The sequence below is a fragment of the Balaenoptera borealis genome (genome assembly GCF_965194805.1).
Source record: "Balaenoptera borealis genome assembly, chromosome: 20".
Classification (NCBI taxonomy): Eukaryota; Metazoa; Chordata; class Mammalia; order Artiodactyla; family Balaenopteridae; genus Balaenoptera; species Balaenoptera borealis.
Genome location: NC_138879.1, coordinates 55,288,972 through 55,303,520, shown reverse-complemented (window position 1 = coordinate 55,303,520; position 14,549 = coordinate 55,288,972). Strand labels below are relative to the sequence as shown.

At 44.5% G+C, this 14,549-nt stretch overlaps 1 protein-coding gene and 1 long non-coding RNA gene across 23 annotated transcripts in view; both read right to left on the bottom strand.

The window, feature by feature from the left end:
• Positions 1-14,549, bottom strand: part of ADPRM (ADP-ribose/CDP-alcohol diphosphatase, manganese dependent) — a 385,000-nt gene that overhangs the window by 78,303 nt on the left and 292,148 nt on the right. The window lies entirely within an intron of this gene.
• Positions 3,665-12,947, bottom strand: LOC309618887. The gene is made up of 2 exons (XR_014238663.1): positions 6,074-12,947; positions 3,665-5,747 (listed from the first exon to the last, which is right to left on the bottom strand). It is a non-coding gene; the product is annotated as an uncharacterized lncRNA (long non-coding RNA).

The window sequence follows — 14,549 nt, the reverse complement described above, 5'->3', positions numbered from 1 at the left end:
TCACCCGCATAGCCCGTGGTGCTTCCCGTCCCGTTGAACTCGGGCAGCGCGGAAACTGCGGGTGAGTGCTCCAACCCACGCTGGCATTCACGGGCTCTCTTCTGGGCATCCACCTATAAAGCTTGGTCCCAATCCCTTAAAACTACACACATGCATACTTGGCGATTCCTCGGCGGCTTTGCATCGTTTCTTGGCTAAAAGGACTGGCCTCAGAGCGGTCTTCATAATTTCCCTTTTGAATCTGAGATGGACTCCCCAGTCCCCTCTCAAGCCACATCTTTAGTTTCCTCTACCACGTGTCGAAAAGTTTAACATCCGTGGCGATGATGCAGTTCTGGTCTCTTCTAGGGTGAAGATTTAGTCTGAGACGAGCTTGGAGGTTGCACCCTAACCTGAGCTATTCAGAAAAGTGTCCCCAAATGGAACTCAGATCCCGACTGGGAACGCCCTGCCTGAGCAACTGACTGAGGTGTCTGTCTTGCTTGTGTCAACGGGGTATAGAAATCAGACCCTAACCAGTTTCCACAAGAAATTTCATCAGCCCTAACATGCCATGATTCTCACAGACTTAACTGAAGTTTCGGGGAGTCACAGAAAGCAGTAGCACTCCATTGTGCCCACATTCTGCCCCTCATTCATCTTCTTTCTTCTGCATAACTTCTTCCTCCCAATTTCTCCCCAGAGGCTCACGATTGCCCTTCCTAAAGCAGAGTAACTTCCCTCTGCTGAAGATTTAGCTCTTGTCTTAGATTGGGTTTCCTGGATGGAGACTCTGAGACAGAGAGTTGTATGCAGGCTTTTTAGGGAGTAGCCTTGGGAGACACAAAAGAGTGAGAAAAGAAAGAGGCAGCGGGCAGGAGGAGATCGAAAGAAAGGAAAGGGGCTAAATTCCTCTCTGACAAGGAGTCAGCAGTAACTGTTGCATTATTCAAGTTGAAACTTCAGGAAATCCAGGTTTTAAGTGATTCTCAAAAGATTTAGAAGTGGCTACGGGTAGAAGGAAATAGACAGTATGGCTTCCACATGAGGCGAAGGACAGCAAATTAAAGACAACACAGATGCTCTCTAAAGATCACCTTGTTCAAACTGCAGTGCGCATGCCAATCACCTGGGATCTTTTTAAATGCAGATTCTGACTCAGTAAGTCTGGGGCAGGGCCTGAGACTCTGCATTTCTAACTAACTTCAGGCAACGCTGCTGCGGCTGATTTGCAGCCACACCTGTGGGAAGACACTGACGACGACAGTGAGATCACATACCCGCAAGCCCTGCAAACCCTGCTCAGTGCGCTAGACTTCTGAGAGCCCCCAGACGCACTCCGCAGTTTCCTACCTCTACGCCTTGAGTCACACTGGGTCTCCTATTGGGAATGAGTTTCCGGGCACCGCCTCCACTGTCAGAATTCTACCAAGTGACCCAGGGCAAGGTCTATTCAATTCATACTTGCCCATAAAGCCTCCCTGATCCCCTAAGCTAACTGATCCCTTCTTTCACTAGATCCTTGCCTTACGGAACTGCCCACATTCTGCCACATCTCAAGCTGTCTGTGCACAAATCTGTCCTAGTTTGCTCAGGAATGTAAGGATCTCAAGGTAGGAGTTCTGTAATCTTCAACACTGTTCACTCATAATACCAAACACAGGGCTTCACTAACATGCAATGTTCTACATCGTTAGTTGAATTAAGTTGATTGAGAAAGACTCCAGGCATTGGCGAGAAGTATATGGAAGCAGGAAAAACTTGAAGTGCCTTCTCCAGTGATAACTTTTTTGGCTACTTGATCTATTATTGCCCCTGAGGTCTCTCGGGAGAATTGGCTAATTAAGGTGGTAAATCTACAGCCAACTGATAAAAGCAGACAGTTTGTCCTGTGTGCCAACCAGTCACTGAACCCGCCAATATGCAGAATGTCAGGGGGGTTGGGTGGGGGGAGGAGCATTCTGCTGATTAACTGATTTCCCCATCTTGAAACCATTTGTTTGGCTTGATTATATATATACACAATAAATATCCGTCCACAAAGAATCAATTTCCTTAAAATTTATGAGTTATTTCTTCTATTCCCTTACTAACACATTTTCATTTTTCTCTGTCCTCAGTTTCTGGGGCAAATCTAAGCCTATATTTAAAAAGAGCTGAAAAATGAAAACATATAGCCCAAGATATGAAAGTCATTCAAATGAGTCCAGAGTTTATTTTAATTACATTTAATCAGACTACTTGGGGACGGATGCTATTACATCAACTGATGACAGGGGAAAAGGCTATTCAACTTCTATTTTGTTCTTTTCTCTTCTCCATTAGGGAAATTATTTTCAAATCAGGAAGGCTAGACTAACTATGAGTATGAGATGGCTAAAGCCCCAAATAGGAAGAAAGTCCTCTAGATATAGAGGACTCCTCATCAGACTCAATGAATCCAAGGGACTCGCGCCTTAGAAATTGCAGCCTCGAAACCAAAGGCATGTGCAGATGTTACTGAAGAATCAATACTTTCTCTGAAAAATTATGACGGATGAGGTAGGTGACAGAATGCCAAGAATGTGTAAACACTGACCTGGTTTTTTTTTTTGGAAATGGGAGAAACTGAAATCTTTAAAATAGAGATCTGCTCCCCAACAAAATCCCACAATGGATTATTTACATGTAATTCATTCCCTACATTACAATTATTTGTGAGCTGCGGTTAAAGAAATTGAAAATAATTGAGAATCAGAATAGGATCCCCTTAGAATTAGGCAAAACAAACCTCCTTTTCCTTTGAGTAGAATCCCTGGTCTGGAAAATCAAGGAACTAAAAGATCAAATATCTGTTATCTCAGGAAAAGATGTAGCGTAGATTTGATTATATTTGGGGGGCTGATAAACTCAACCAAATGCACTGCTGGTCAAGGAGCAATGTCAAAAGTCTCCAGTAACATATCACGGGGCTCTGTTTCTTACCCATTTCTGTTGAGCACATATCAAATGGTGAATTTTCGAAGGCATGCTGTAAGGTGGCCTCGCCCTGCCCACTCCTGGCCTTTGCTTTTATAACTTCAAGTCATCCTTTAGTTCTTGCTTAAATATTAACTCTCTGACTGTGACCCTCCCCATGATCGCTTAAGCCCCCCATTCCTATGCTTTCATTGCATTATGCAATGTCTAGAACCTCCGGGTTTGGCAAAACCTTCCCAAGATTCCGTTTCTTTATCAAATACCTTTTATCACTTCTTCAGAATCTTTTTGCTGAGGACCGGTGGGTTTCTCAGGGTGATGCGCTGTCAGTGCTGACACTGAGGAGGTCCTGGGTGAACTGGGGTGAGTCTGTCACTCTAACCTGAGGAATCCTCGCCTCCTCATTTGCTGTTTTAAAAAACCAATAGGGGGCTTCCCTGGTGGCGCAGTGGTTAAGAATCCGCCTGCCAATGCAGGGGACGCGGGTTCGCGCCCTGGTCTGGGAAGATCCCACAGGCCGCGGAGCAACTAGGCCCGTGAGCCACAATTACTGAGCCTGCGTGTCTGGAGCCTCTGCTCCGCAACAAGAGAGGCCGCGATAGTGAGAGGCCCGCGCACTGCGATGAAGAGTGGCCCCCACTTGCCACAACTAGAGAAAGCCCTTGCACAGAAACGAAGACCCAACACAGCCATAAATAAATAAATAAATAAATAAATAAAATTTTAAAAAAAACCAGTAAAGGTTAATAAGTCTGCAAAAACTGAAGTTTATTATTTTGTGAGTTCCTTAAATAGCTTTGTTAGGGGAAAAGAAAAAAAAGCCATTTGCTTTATTCACCATAGGTTTCAAAACAACTCTAGGGTGCTATTACCATTCCCCAGTCCAAAATTGACCTGGGATATACAAAATTAAAGGCATTAAGCTTTATTATCAATTTAATAGCTCTTCCTCTACAGTTAGTTTTTGCTAAAACAGCCCTGATTTTCTTAGGGTTGTAATATACCAAGCCCAGGCAAATCATGGATCAAGTCTGCTTGGAAGGTTTTGTAAAAGTTATTCCTTTGTTGATAAAAGAAGTGAACCATTGGAGGAAAGGTTTTGTTTGTTTTTCTTCCACCCTGGCTTTCTCCATTTCTCCCAGCCTCTGCCTCCTTCCTTTAAAGCTGTCTTGCTGCTTGTAGCTGCATCAACCATCTCTCAACCATAAAAACAACAAGCCACATACTGGGGTTGGCAGAACAGAAAGATGGAAAGAGCCTGGGCCTTGTCAAGATGGTTGAGCAGCTGAGCCAGTCCTGGGCTTCCCATCTGTAGACTCTGTGCTCTGTGAGATAACCAAGTGTTTTTAGGCATCAGCCTCTGTAAACCAGGCATCCTGTTACTTGCAGCCAAAACTACTCCTAGCTTACAAAGCCCCCTTAACCTTACTTCTAGACCCATGCCTCAAGTAACTGCAGTGCAGAAGTTGACCTCACCAGATCTAAAAGCTTGACTCAGTCCTTCCTCAAGGCTGTTTGTTGTTTGTTTTCTTTTGTCAATAATAAGGCTATTTCAAATTCTATATTTGACCTATGCATTTGTTAAGATATTTGCTGTACAAATTGCACATATTTATCATATTGGGAAGAAATCACTCCACAGTGATACCAGGGAAGGTACCATCAGACATGCTACTTAATGTAACAATCAGTTCCCAACAAATAATCAGTTCTTCCATGGAATAACTGGAATCCATAATGTTTAAATGTATGAAATGAAATCACAGATCCAGCCATACCAAATGTGCATTGGCAGGGGAACGTACATGTAAAGATAAGTTATATCCCACTTTTAAAGAATTAAATCAGGGCTTCCCTGATGGCACAGTGGTTAAGAATCCGCCTGCCAATGCAGGGGACTTGGGTTTGAGCCCTGGTCCAGGAAGATCCCACATGCCGCGGAGCAACTAAGCCCGTGCGCCACAACTACTGAGCCTGCGCTCTAGAGCTCGCGAGCCACAACTACTGAAGCCCACGTGCCACAACTACTGAGGCCCATGCACCTAGAGTCTGTGCTCCACAACAAGAGAAGCCCCTGCAGTGAGAAGCCTGCGCACCGCAACGAAGAGTAGCCCCTGCTTGCTGCAACTAGAGAAAGCCCACACACAGCAACGAAGACCCAACGGAGCCATAAATAAATAAATAAATAGATAAATAGATAAATAAATAAGTAAAATTTAAAAAATAAAAATAATAAAAAAAATTTTTAAAAAAGAATTAAATCAGAACAGACCCAAACAAGAAAAAAATACATCATACAAACCAAGTAAACCCCCAAGGTTGACAAAGATAAAGCTTGCCAATTTATACCAACTCTTTGCAAAAAAAGTTCTATGGTTCATTTTTCTGACAGCTGACATAATAAAGATTTAAAACTCTGAATAGGAGGGAGGAGGTGGTTTCCATCTGTGGTCATTACCTGATCCCGCCGATTTCAGCCATCGAGACTAACTCCATGGGGCATGTATTTTTAAATTTTTTGATTTAAAAAAAATCATTTATTATAGAATATTTCAAACCCAGAGAAGAGTGCAGAAAATAATATAACATGCATCCGTGTACTCACTGCTGATATTTGACAAGTGTTAACATTTTGCCATTTACTTTGGGTGTTTTAAAAATAAAACTTTACAGAAACTCGAAAGTATCTGTAAGTATCCCACACAATCCTGTCTCCTTATTTTTTTGATTTGTTTTTCATGGCACCTGTCTTTGCACAATGAGACCACCTGCACATCTTATATTGAGGCAGCTGCCATAGAGAAGTCTGTCTTCAAAACACACTTTGGGGGCTTCCCTGGTGGCGCAGTGGTTGAGAATCCGCCTGCCAATGCAGGGGACACGGGTTCGAGCCCTGGTTTGGGAAGATCCCACATGCCGCGGAGCGGCTGGGCCCGTGAGCCATAATTACTGAGCCTGCGCGTCTGGAGCCTGTGCTCCACAACAAGAGAGGCCGCGCTAGTAAGAGGCCCGTGCACCGCGATGAAGAGTGGCCCCCGCTTGCCACAACTAGAGAAAGCCCTCGCACAGAAACGAAGACCCAACACAGCCATAAATAAATAAATAAAAGTTAAAAAAAACAAAAAAACAAAAAAACAAAAAAAACACACTTTGGTTAGTAGAGTTAAGCAGAGATTCTAATGCCTGATAATCCACATTTTGCATAAGTGCCCAAACCATTAAGACCACATCTTTCTTCCTTGGTCTCAGCAACCTTCCAATCGACTGTGGATCAGGCAAGTTTTAAGTGACTTATCAGATTCCTGGTAACAGTGCCTGAGGCAACCCTCAAGGCCACTTAAGATTCGGGTCAGCAATGCCAGTGTGTGTGCTGGGAGGCGGGGTTCCTACAACAAGCAGTTCTCCAACACCAGTTGTGTGTTCTGCAATTCAGCCCATTCTGACACTGTCTACCTGGAGATGGTGTCAGATCCCACCGTTCAGCCCTATTTGAACTGTAACCTGCCAAGGGCGTTAGAGCTGAACCCCCGCCTCTCCCACCGCCCCCCTCTTTCGGGAATACTTATTACAGGCCTGCTTCGTGCCCGGAGCTCTGCTGGTTGTAAAGGGTCCTCTGAAGGACACCTGGAGACTTTCAGGTGTAATTCAGGGATTTTGGGGGGGGTCTTTAAAAAATTTTTTTTTTCTCTTTGATCTGATACCACTCTTGGTGGATCAATGAGGGATCGTTTGGAGAAGCACCACCACTAATACGCTAGTATAGATAGATGATAGGTAGATAGATGGACAGAATATAGAAGATAGATAGCTTTCTCTCTAACTCCGTAACTCTCTCTCTTGTCTGTCTGTCTTTCTGTCTCTATAGATACACCCACACCAGAGGCATGGCATGAATCTGGTCAAATACAAGCATGAGCTGGGCCCACAAGGATGAACAGAAACCCACAGCAGTTCTTGCGGCCTCTGAGCTGGGTGGGGTGGGCGTCTGCCGATGCCCGACCCAGATCAGGGAGCTGAGCACCCACCCTTGGCCCAGGAGCCGGAGACGCTGCCGGAGGGGCCAGGGAGGGAGGAGCAGCTGCGGCTGTGGCCTCCCGCGGATGAGGCGAGAGGGCAGAGCAGGGACAGCAGGTCGGAGCCTCCACATGGCTGCCGTTCCTCCTCCGCCCTGTGTGGGCTCTGTGAGCCCATCCTCAGAAACACCTGGGAAAAGGAGTTCTGGGGAATACCGTGCAGCCTCACCAAGCTGCCACGTCCCCGAGCCTCCAGGCTTGGTGAGCTACAGGGACGTATCTCTGTGACAGAGAATGGGAAGACCTGATTTTCTCAGGTAGAGGATGTTCTAATCAGATAATTGGCCCTTCTAGCTCATGTCTTTTTTCAAAAATGAAGGGCTACAGACTCCAATTAAAGTTAGCTAACATTTCGTGAGTGCTTGTTATGTGCCAGGCACTGGGCTGAGCATCTCCTATGTAACAGCCTCCTCGCTGGCCTCCCTGCCTCCACTCTCGGGCCTCTACAACCCATCCTCCACACAGTGGCTTTAAAACATCAATCGGATCATGTAACTCCACTGCTGAAATCCTCCAATGGCCTCCCTTTATGCCTGAAACAAAGTCCAGGCCGTTTCCCCTGGTGCCAGGAGCTCTGGCCCTGTCTCCTTCTGCAACCCCATCTCTTTCCATGGAAACCCCCTCCATCCAGCCTCACCGGGTTCTCCCTGTGTCTCAGAACATGAGGCTCACTGCTAATGTTTCATTTGCTTAGATGGTTCTTCCCTGTTACCTTTCTTTTCATCTTTCAGATCCCTTTAAGAATAGGCTCTTTTTCAAGAGGAATTCCCTGATCAACATAGAAAGGGCACACATCCCTCTTACTGTAGCCCCATCACATGCTTTCTTTTCCTGAATAGAAGTGTCACTGTCTGAAATGACATCACTCATTTCCTTGTCCTAAGTCTCCAACCCCACTAGAAGGTAAGCTTCAGAAGGATAAGAGACTTAATTGCCATTCCTTCTTATGGGACAGGAACGTTGCCCACCACCGACTGTGTCTGAATAAATATTTGTTGAATCCGTAATAAGTCTTCACAACAATACTAGAAGGTGGCAGTTTTTTGCCCTCAGTTTTACAAAGATCTGAGGAATCAGACAGATGAAGTCATTTTCTCAAGATAATCGGCTGTAAAGCCGCGGAGCTGGAGTCTGAACCCCTTCCTGTCTCTTGCCTCTCAGCCATTCTAAGATGAAAAGCTATTCTGAACAACAGCTCAAGTTACTCAACTATTCTAAAGTTATCAATTGTGTAGATATTCCCTAACTTTTTAATGGTTCAAAATAACTATTTCTTCTAAGAGACTCTGCTGGTCTTTTATAACCTCACCCCAACCAATACACACGCTAAACACCATTGCTCAAAGTTAGATGTTCTGGGGATGTTTTGTTGAGAGTTACTTTAGCAAAGAAGGGTGTCTGATTTGTCCTTCCTTAAATATCCTTGATTCAACTCCGTCTTTGACTTTGTTTCTCTTTCTTTTTGTATTCTGTTTTGAATGTATTCTATCTTGTATTTCAGGCTACCTTCAATCTTTCTTTATAAGGTGGGCATACAGAACATAAACAGTTAAATGTGTATTCCTGAGGGATGTACTCAAGCTGTATTATTCTGAGTAGCACTAACATTCAATGTAAGTAAAATAATGAGATAAAATTTGAGTTTCGGCATTAAGAAGTCAGAGGGTTAGCCATTAAAAATGGTGATCACAAAGACTGTAACACTGCAAAGATGCTTACAGTATGAGGTGAGGAGGAAAGATGGGTGCAAAATGTTACATTCAGTACTGGTCAGAACAATTCTCAAAAGAAGACTGGAAGGAAATTAAAGATGTACTCTATGTTGTACAAATCTGAAGTACGCAGATTTGAAATGGTGTGATATACAAATATAATACCTCACTTTAAAAAATCAAACTTCATGATTACTCCATTTTAAACTATTATGGAAAATCTAAAACATACACAACACAAACAGAATAAGGTAACAACCCCCCATTCACCCACCACCCAACTTCAACAACCGACTTCTGCCAGTCTGTTTCATCCCTGTCTCCACCTATTCTCCACTCTTCTTGAGCATTTATTGGTTCAATTTACGTATGTTGAAATGCATAATGTATGATTTTGACATCCACGTAAGCCATTCCTATGATTCCAGAAATTTCCCTAGCATCCCTTTCTAGTTAATGTTACCCCAGCAGAGGAAACCACTGTTTTGAAGTTTTCCACAATAAATTCGTTTTAATTATTCTAGAACTTCACCTAAATAAAATTATAAAAACCACACTTTCTTGTGTCTGACTTCTTTTGCTTCTTTGTTGCCTCCAAAATTAGCTCATCACTCTTTTCTGAAATAGGTTGTGTAAACTTGGTCTTATTTCTTCCTCAAATATTTGATGAAATTCTGTAGTGAAACCACTTGGGACTGAAGTTTTCTCCATGCTGAGGTTTTTCATAACCAGATTAGGTTTTTTTGGTAGATCAGAAGGCTGTTTTGTGTCCATTTTGATAATTTGAGTTTTTCAAGGAACTGGCCCATTTCATCTACACTGTCAATTTTGTTGACATAAAGCTATTCACAACATCCTCTTTTAAGCCTTTTGATAATTATACCATCTGTAACAATAATCCCACTTTCGTTCCTGATATTGATCAACTCTGTTCCTTCCCTTTTTTCCTTAATCAGTCTTGTTTGGGGTTTATCCGTCTTGCTAATCTTTTGATCAAAAGAACTAACTTTTGGCTTTGTTGATTGTTTTTCAATTTCACTGTTTTCTGCTCTTATCTCAGTTATTCCTTTCTTTCTACTTATTTTCAAAGTCTTTATATAATTTCTGAGAGTGGACACTTAGACAACTGATTTTAGACCTTTCTTTGTGTCTAATATAAGCATTTACAGCAATAGATTTCCCTCCAGAAAGACCTATGATAAGGGAAAGAGAAAGGAAAGCCAAAGTAGTAAATTCCTTGGGTGAGCAAAAGGGACCAGCACTCAGGACAGCAGTGGAAGGATGCAATTTGGGCTAGTGGTGAAATGCTTTCTTCATTACAAAAGGAAGGGAAAAGGAGAAGGTGGGTAAAAATGAACACTTACAGATTTGCTGATGGGAAGTTGAGAGCATTTCTGCCTGATGACTTACATTTTCTCAGTAAGCATGAGGGGAGATCACCAACCAGGAGTGTGTGGGAGAGGAGAGGGTGGGGAAGGTATGAGCAAAAAGGAAACTATGAAATAGTCATCTCAGGGTGTGGAGAAGAGAATATAGCAGTGAAGGGTAACACATGCATCAGGCAGAATGGAGGGCTGCCATGGGGATAACAGCTGTGATTTTTAAAGCAAAGAAGTTAACCCAGATCTGTGATTTTCTACACAAAGCTCAGCTGCTCACGTGATGGCATGGAGAAGGCAGGAATGTGGGGTTCCACCATGGCTGGAATTTACCATGTGAGCAAGACAGTGAGATGAGGGGAGAGGTCAAGGGACTGGGAATATTTGCAAAGACGTGATTATTAAACTAACGAACCATGGTTTTGTAGCTGGGCGATTAGAAAAGTGAGGATAAGATTTGAAAGTACCCATGAAATCAAAGGATTGTAGCATTGGGGGAAACCAGAGTAAAAGACCCAGAAATGTTGATTATAGGGTTGAACTCAAAGTTCGAGTTTTGAGGGAGATACGGTTATGGGGGGTGAGAAGGACTAGGTGTGACCACAGAAGACAGCAGATGATGTAGAGTTGGAAAATATCTTTGGAGGTGATGACTCAAGGGACTGAGAGGCCAGGGTGCTGTTTGGGTCATTGCCATAGACGTTCCTCTCATCAAGAATGTTGGCAGGAGGGCTTCCCTGGTGGCGCAGTGGTTGAGAATCTGCCTGCCAATGCAGGGGACATGGGTTCGAGCCCTGGTCTGGGAAGATCCCACATGCCGCGGAGCAACTAGGCCTGTGAGCCACAACTACTGAGCCTGCGCGTCTGGAGCCTGTGCTCTGCAACAAGAGAGGCCACGATAGTGAGAGGCCCGCGCACCGCAATGAAGGGTGGCCTCCGCTTGCCACAACTGGAGAAAGCCCTCGCACAGAAATGAAGACCCAACACAGGCAAAAATAAATAAATAAATAAATAAAATAATAATTAAAAAAAAAAAAAAGAATGTTTGCAGGAGTAGAGGGGACACACTGTAAGACCTGACATCTTCAGTGGGTGATGGGCAGTGACCGGCAGGCTAATAGATGGCAGGAGTGAGAGGCGAGAGAGAGTAAGAGAGCTGTGGAGCATGCACTTGAAATAAGAAAGAGTTTTTGTAGGAGGGAGAGGAGCAAATGGTCTGGAGGTGGCAATGGCGAGTTAGGAGGACACTGAAATTACTTCCTGACCCTGAAGGCCTCAGGCTGTGAAAGAAAACTCAACTCCTGCTAGAGTGGCCTTCAGAGACGCCAGGGCTTTCAGAGGGTGTCCAGCATCAGATAAGGAACATTTCAAGAGAAGGCTGAAGTTAGAGGGGAGATAGCTGGTCTTAGAGTGGGTGTTCCAGAGGACACAGCGACAGGATTTAGGCAAAGCACAGGGGGGGAATATCGACCCAGATTTGGAAGTGCAAAAAACTAGGACAAGACTGGGAAAGGAAGAGGTGTGAGAGATGAGTTGAAAAGGGTGGTTAGGACCACAGCTGTCAGATACGCCCTAGAATGTCTTTTATGGAGCATGTATTAGTTTTCCACTGCTGCTATAACAATTTACCACAAACTCAGAGCTTAAATCAACACAATTTATTACCTTATAGTTCTGGAGGTCAGAAGTACAAAATGGGTTTCAATAGACTAAAATCAAGGGTCAGCAGGACTGAGTTCCTTCTAGAAACTTTACGAGACAATCCATTTTCATGCCTTTTCCAGCTTCTAGACACGGCTTGCATTCCTTGGCTTGTGTTCTTTTCCTCCATCTTCAAAATCAGCCATCCCTCCTGTTCTGATTCTTCTGCCTCTCTCTTCTCCTTTTAAGGACTCTTATAATTACACTGGACCCACCTTGATAATCCAGGATAATCTCTTTATTTTAAGGTCATCTGATTAGCAATCTTAAGTCCCCCTGGGCTGGAATATAACATATTCAAAGGGCCCCAGGACTAGGATACGGACATCTTTTTTTTTTTTAAAGATTTCTCTCTTTAAAAAAAAAAAAAAAATAAATTATTTATTTTATTTTTGGCTGCATTGGGTCTTCGTTGCTGCGCGCAGGCTTTCTCTAGTTGTGGCAAGCGGGGGCTACTCTTTGTTGCGGTGCGCGGGCTTCTCATTGCGGCGGCTTCTCTTGTTGCGGAGCACAGGCTCTAGGCGCACCGGCTTCAGAAGTTGTGGCTCACGGGCTCTAGAGCGCAAGCTCAGTAGTTGTGGTGCACGAGCTTAGCTGCTCCACAGCATGTGGGATCTTCCCGGACCAGGGCTCGAACCTGCATTGGCAGGCGGATTCTTAACCACTGCGAGGATGTGGACATCTTTGAGGGCCCATGATTCTGCCTACCACAGTATCTTGTCCAGGATGAAAGGATTTGTGTAGCCACTTAAAGGAGCCATGCCAAGCAGAACAAGAAGTGATGGAAGCAGGGGAGGTGAGAGGGAGGTGTATCAACTACTGCTTGGTTTCCAGGGAGAGAGTCACAGTGGCCCAGGAACTGTTCCAAGACCTCAGCATCCAAGGATGGAACCATGCTGTAAAGCACTGGTTCTCAAACTTTACGAAGCATCCAAATCACCTGCAGGGCGTGTTAAAACACAGAGTGTTTCTCCCTCTCTCCATTTCTGGCTCAGCAGGTCAGAGGTGGAGCCTAAGATCTGCATTTCTAACAAGTTCCTAGGTGATGGTGAGGCTGCTGGTCTGGGAGCTGCACTTTGAGAACCATTACCCTAATGTGCCCTTGCTTCAAAAATTCTGTGATTGAAGATAATTTGTGTGTGTGTGTGTGTTGTGTGTTGTGTTTTTAGAGCATGGATTTCAGAACCCATATTGAACCCCAGCTCCACCACTAATTTACCATAGAACCTGTCTATTCCTTAGTCTCCACATCTGTAAAATGGGGAGAATGACAGTACCCACTTCATGAGGAAAGTTATGAGGATCAAATGAATTAATAACGTAAAGCATGCACTAATGCCATGAAAGTGTTAGCTATTATTTAAGACCTTGATCAGCCAAAAAAGAGGAAGAACTAGAGGTCTTTAAAACAGAAGGACTTGTATTCAGGGAATTGGTTACACAGGTGTTAGAAGAGCTGGGAAGTCAAGATTAGTGACAGTGGAGGTCACCGCTACTGTAGGGGCGGGACCACAGAAGATGTTTCCAGAGCTCAGAAGCTGGGGCCATAGTGGGGGCCGTCCAGTAGGAGCAGAGTAGAGGGAAGGGTGGGAAAAGGTCTGCCAGCAAACTGTCCACTAACTTACTCATAGATCTTAGCTAGGGATAAAAAGAGAAAAAGGAAAACTCTTTCTGCAGAGTCCCCATAATCCCAGTTGTCTCATTTGTTTCATCTCAAGTGTAGTTCAGGCAATCCCCATTCATTTCCCTCTGTTGGAACGAGGAACTCAGAAACAACATTTAGAGCAGACACCAAGAGAACATCTCCTCCCACGTACAATCTGCCCTTGTGCTCAGTTCTGCACAGGAGACGTCATTAGACCTTGAAGGCACACCGGAATCCTCCTGGGGCTCTGAGAGTGTGTGCTGGGGCTTCCCGGGGAGAAGCCCTCGCCGCACGTGGAGGAGGCCAGAAGGTACTTGGTGAGACACGGCACGTGGAACAAACCCAAGAACACGGAAAGAGACAGAGACAGGTTCAGGATGTGTCTGAGGCCGGGCGAATTGCAACGTCTGTCTCGTTGGTTTTCTTGAATATGCTTCAGGAAGATCATTTCTCTCCAAAGGGCTTTGCTGTATTTCATGAGCAAAGTGTCTCCTTGTGTCACTGTGATGAGTCACCGTCATAGGCTGTGAGGCATCTTTTACAGAGGCCATCATCCCTGATACTAGAGGCTCACGTCGGAAAACAGGGCCACGTGAATGGCACTTGGAGAAATGAAGACATTGGCGTTGAGAATGCTGTCCTTACGGGCAGCTGTCAAATCAATCTGAGTGAGCTGGGCCTGGACCTGGAATCAGGTAGACCTCAAGGTATGATCCAGACCAGACAGGAGCAGGACAGCAGAGTAAGGGAAGGAGTGGGGCAGGCGGGGATTTGACACATGGGTGAGCGCACACTGGATGCAGCCTGGAAAGACCTTTCCCACACTCAGCCTCCTGTGATATTGTGATTTATAATAAGAAACAGATATTTTAGTCTTCACCCAAAGAATTCCTGGCACAGGGCTCCTAATAATACCCTTGGAATTTCCTAAGGGATAAGAGCCATAAAAGTGTCTTTTGTTATTTATAACAAGCCCCCTTTCAGCCAAACCAGAGTTTATGTTAATGAGGTGACTTTTTGGGGAAGCCCCTAGGGATGGGGCTGGTTGCCATGGGAACCCACCACGTGATCAGAGGGTTGGAAATTTCAGCCTCCTGTTCCT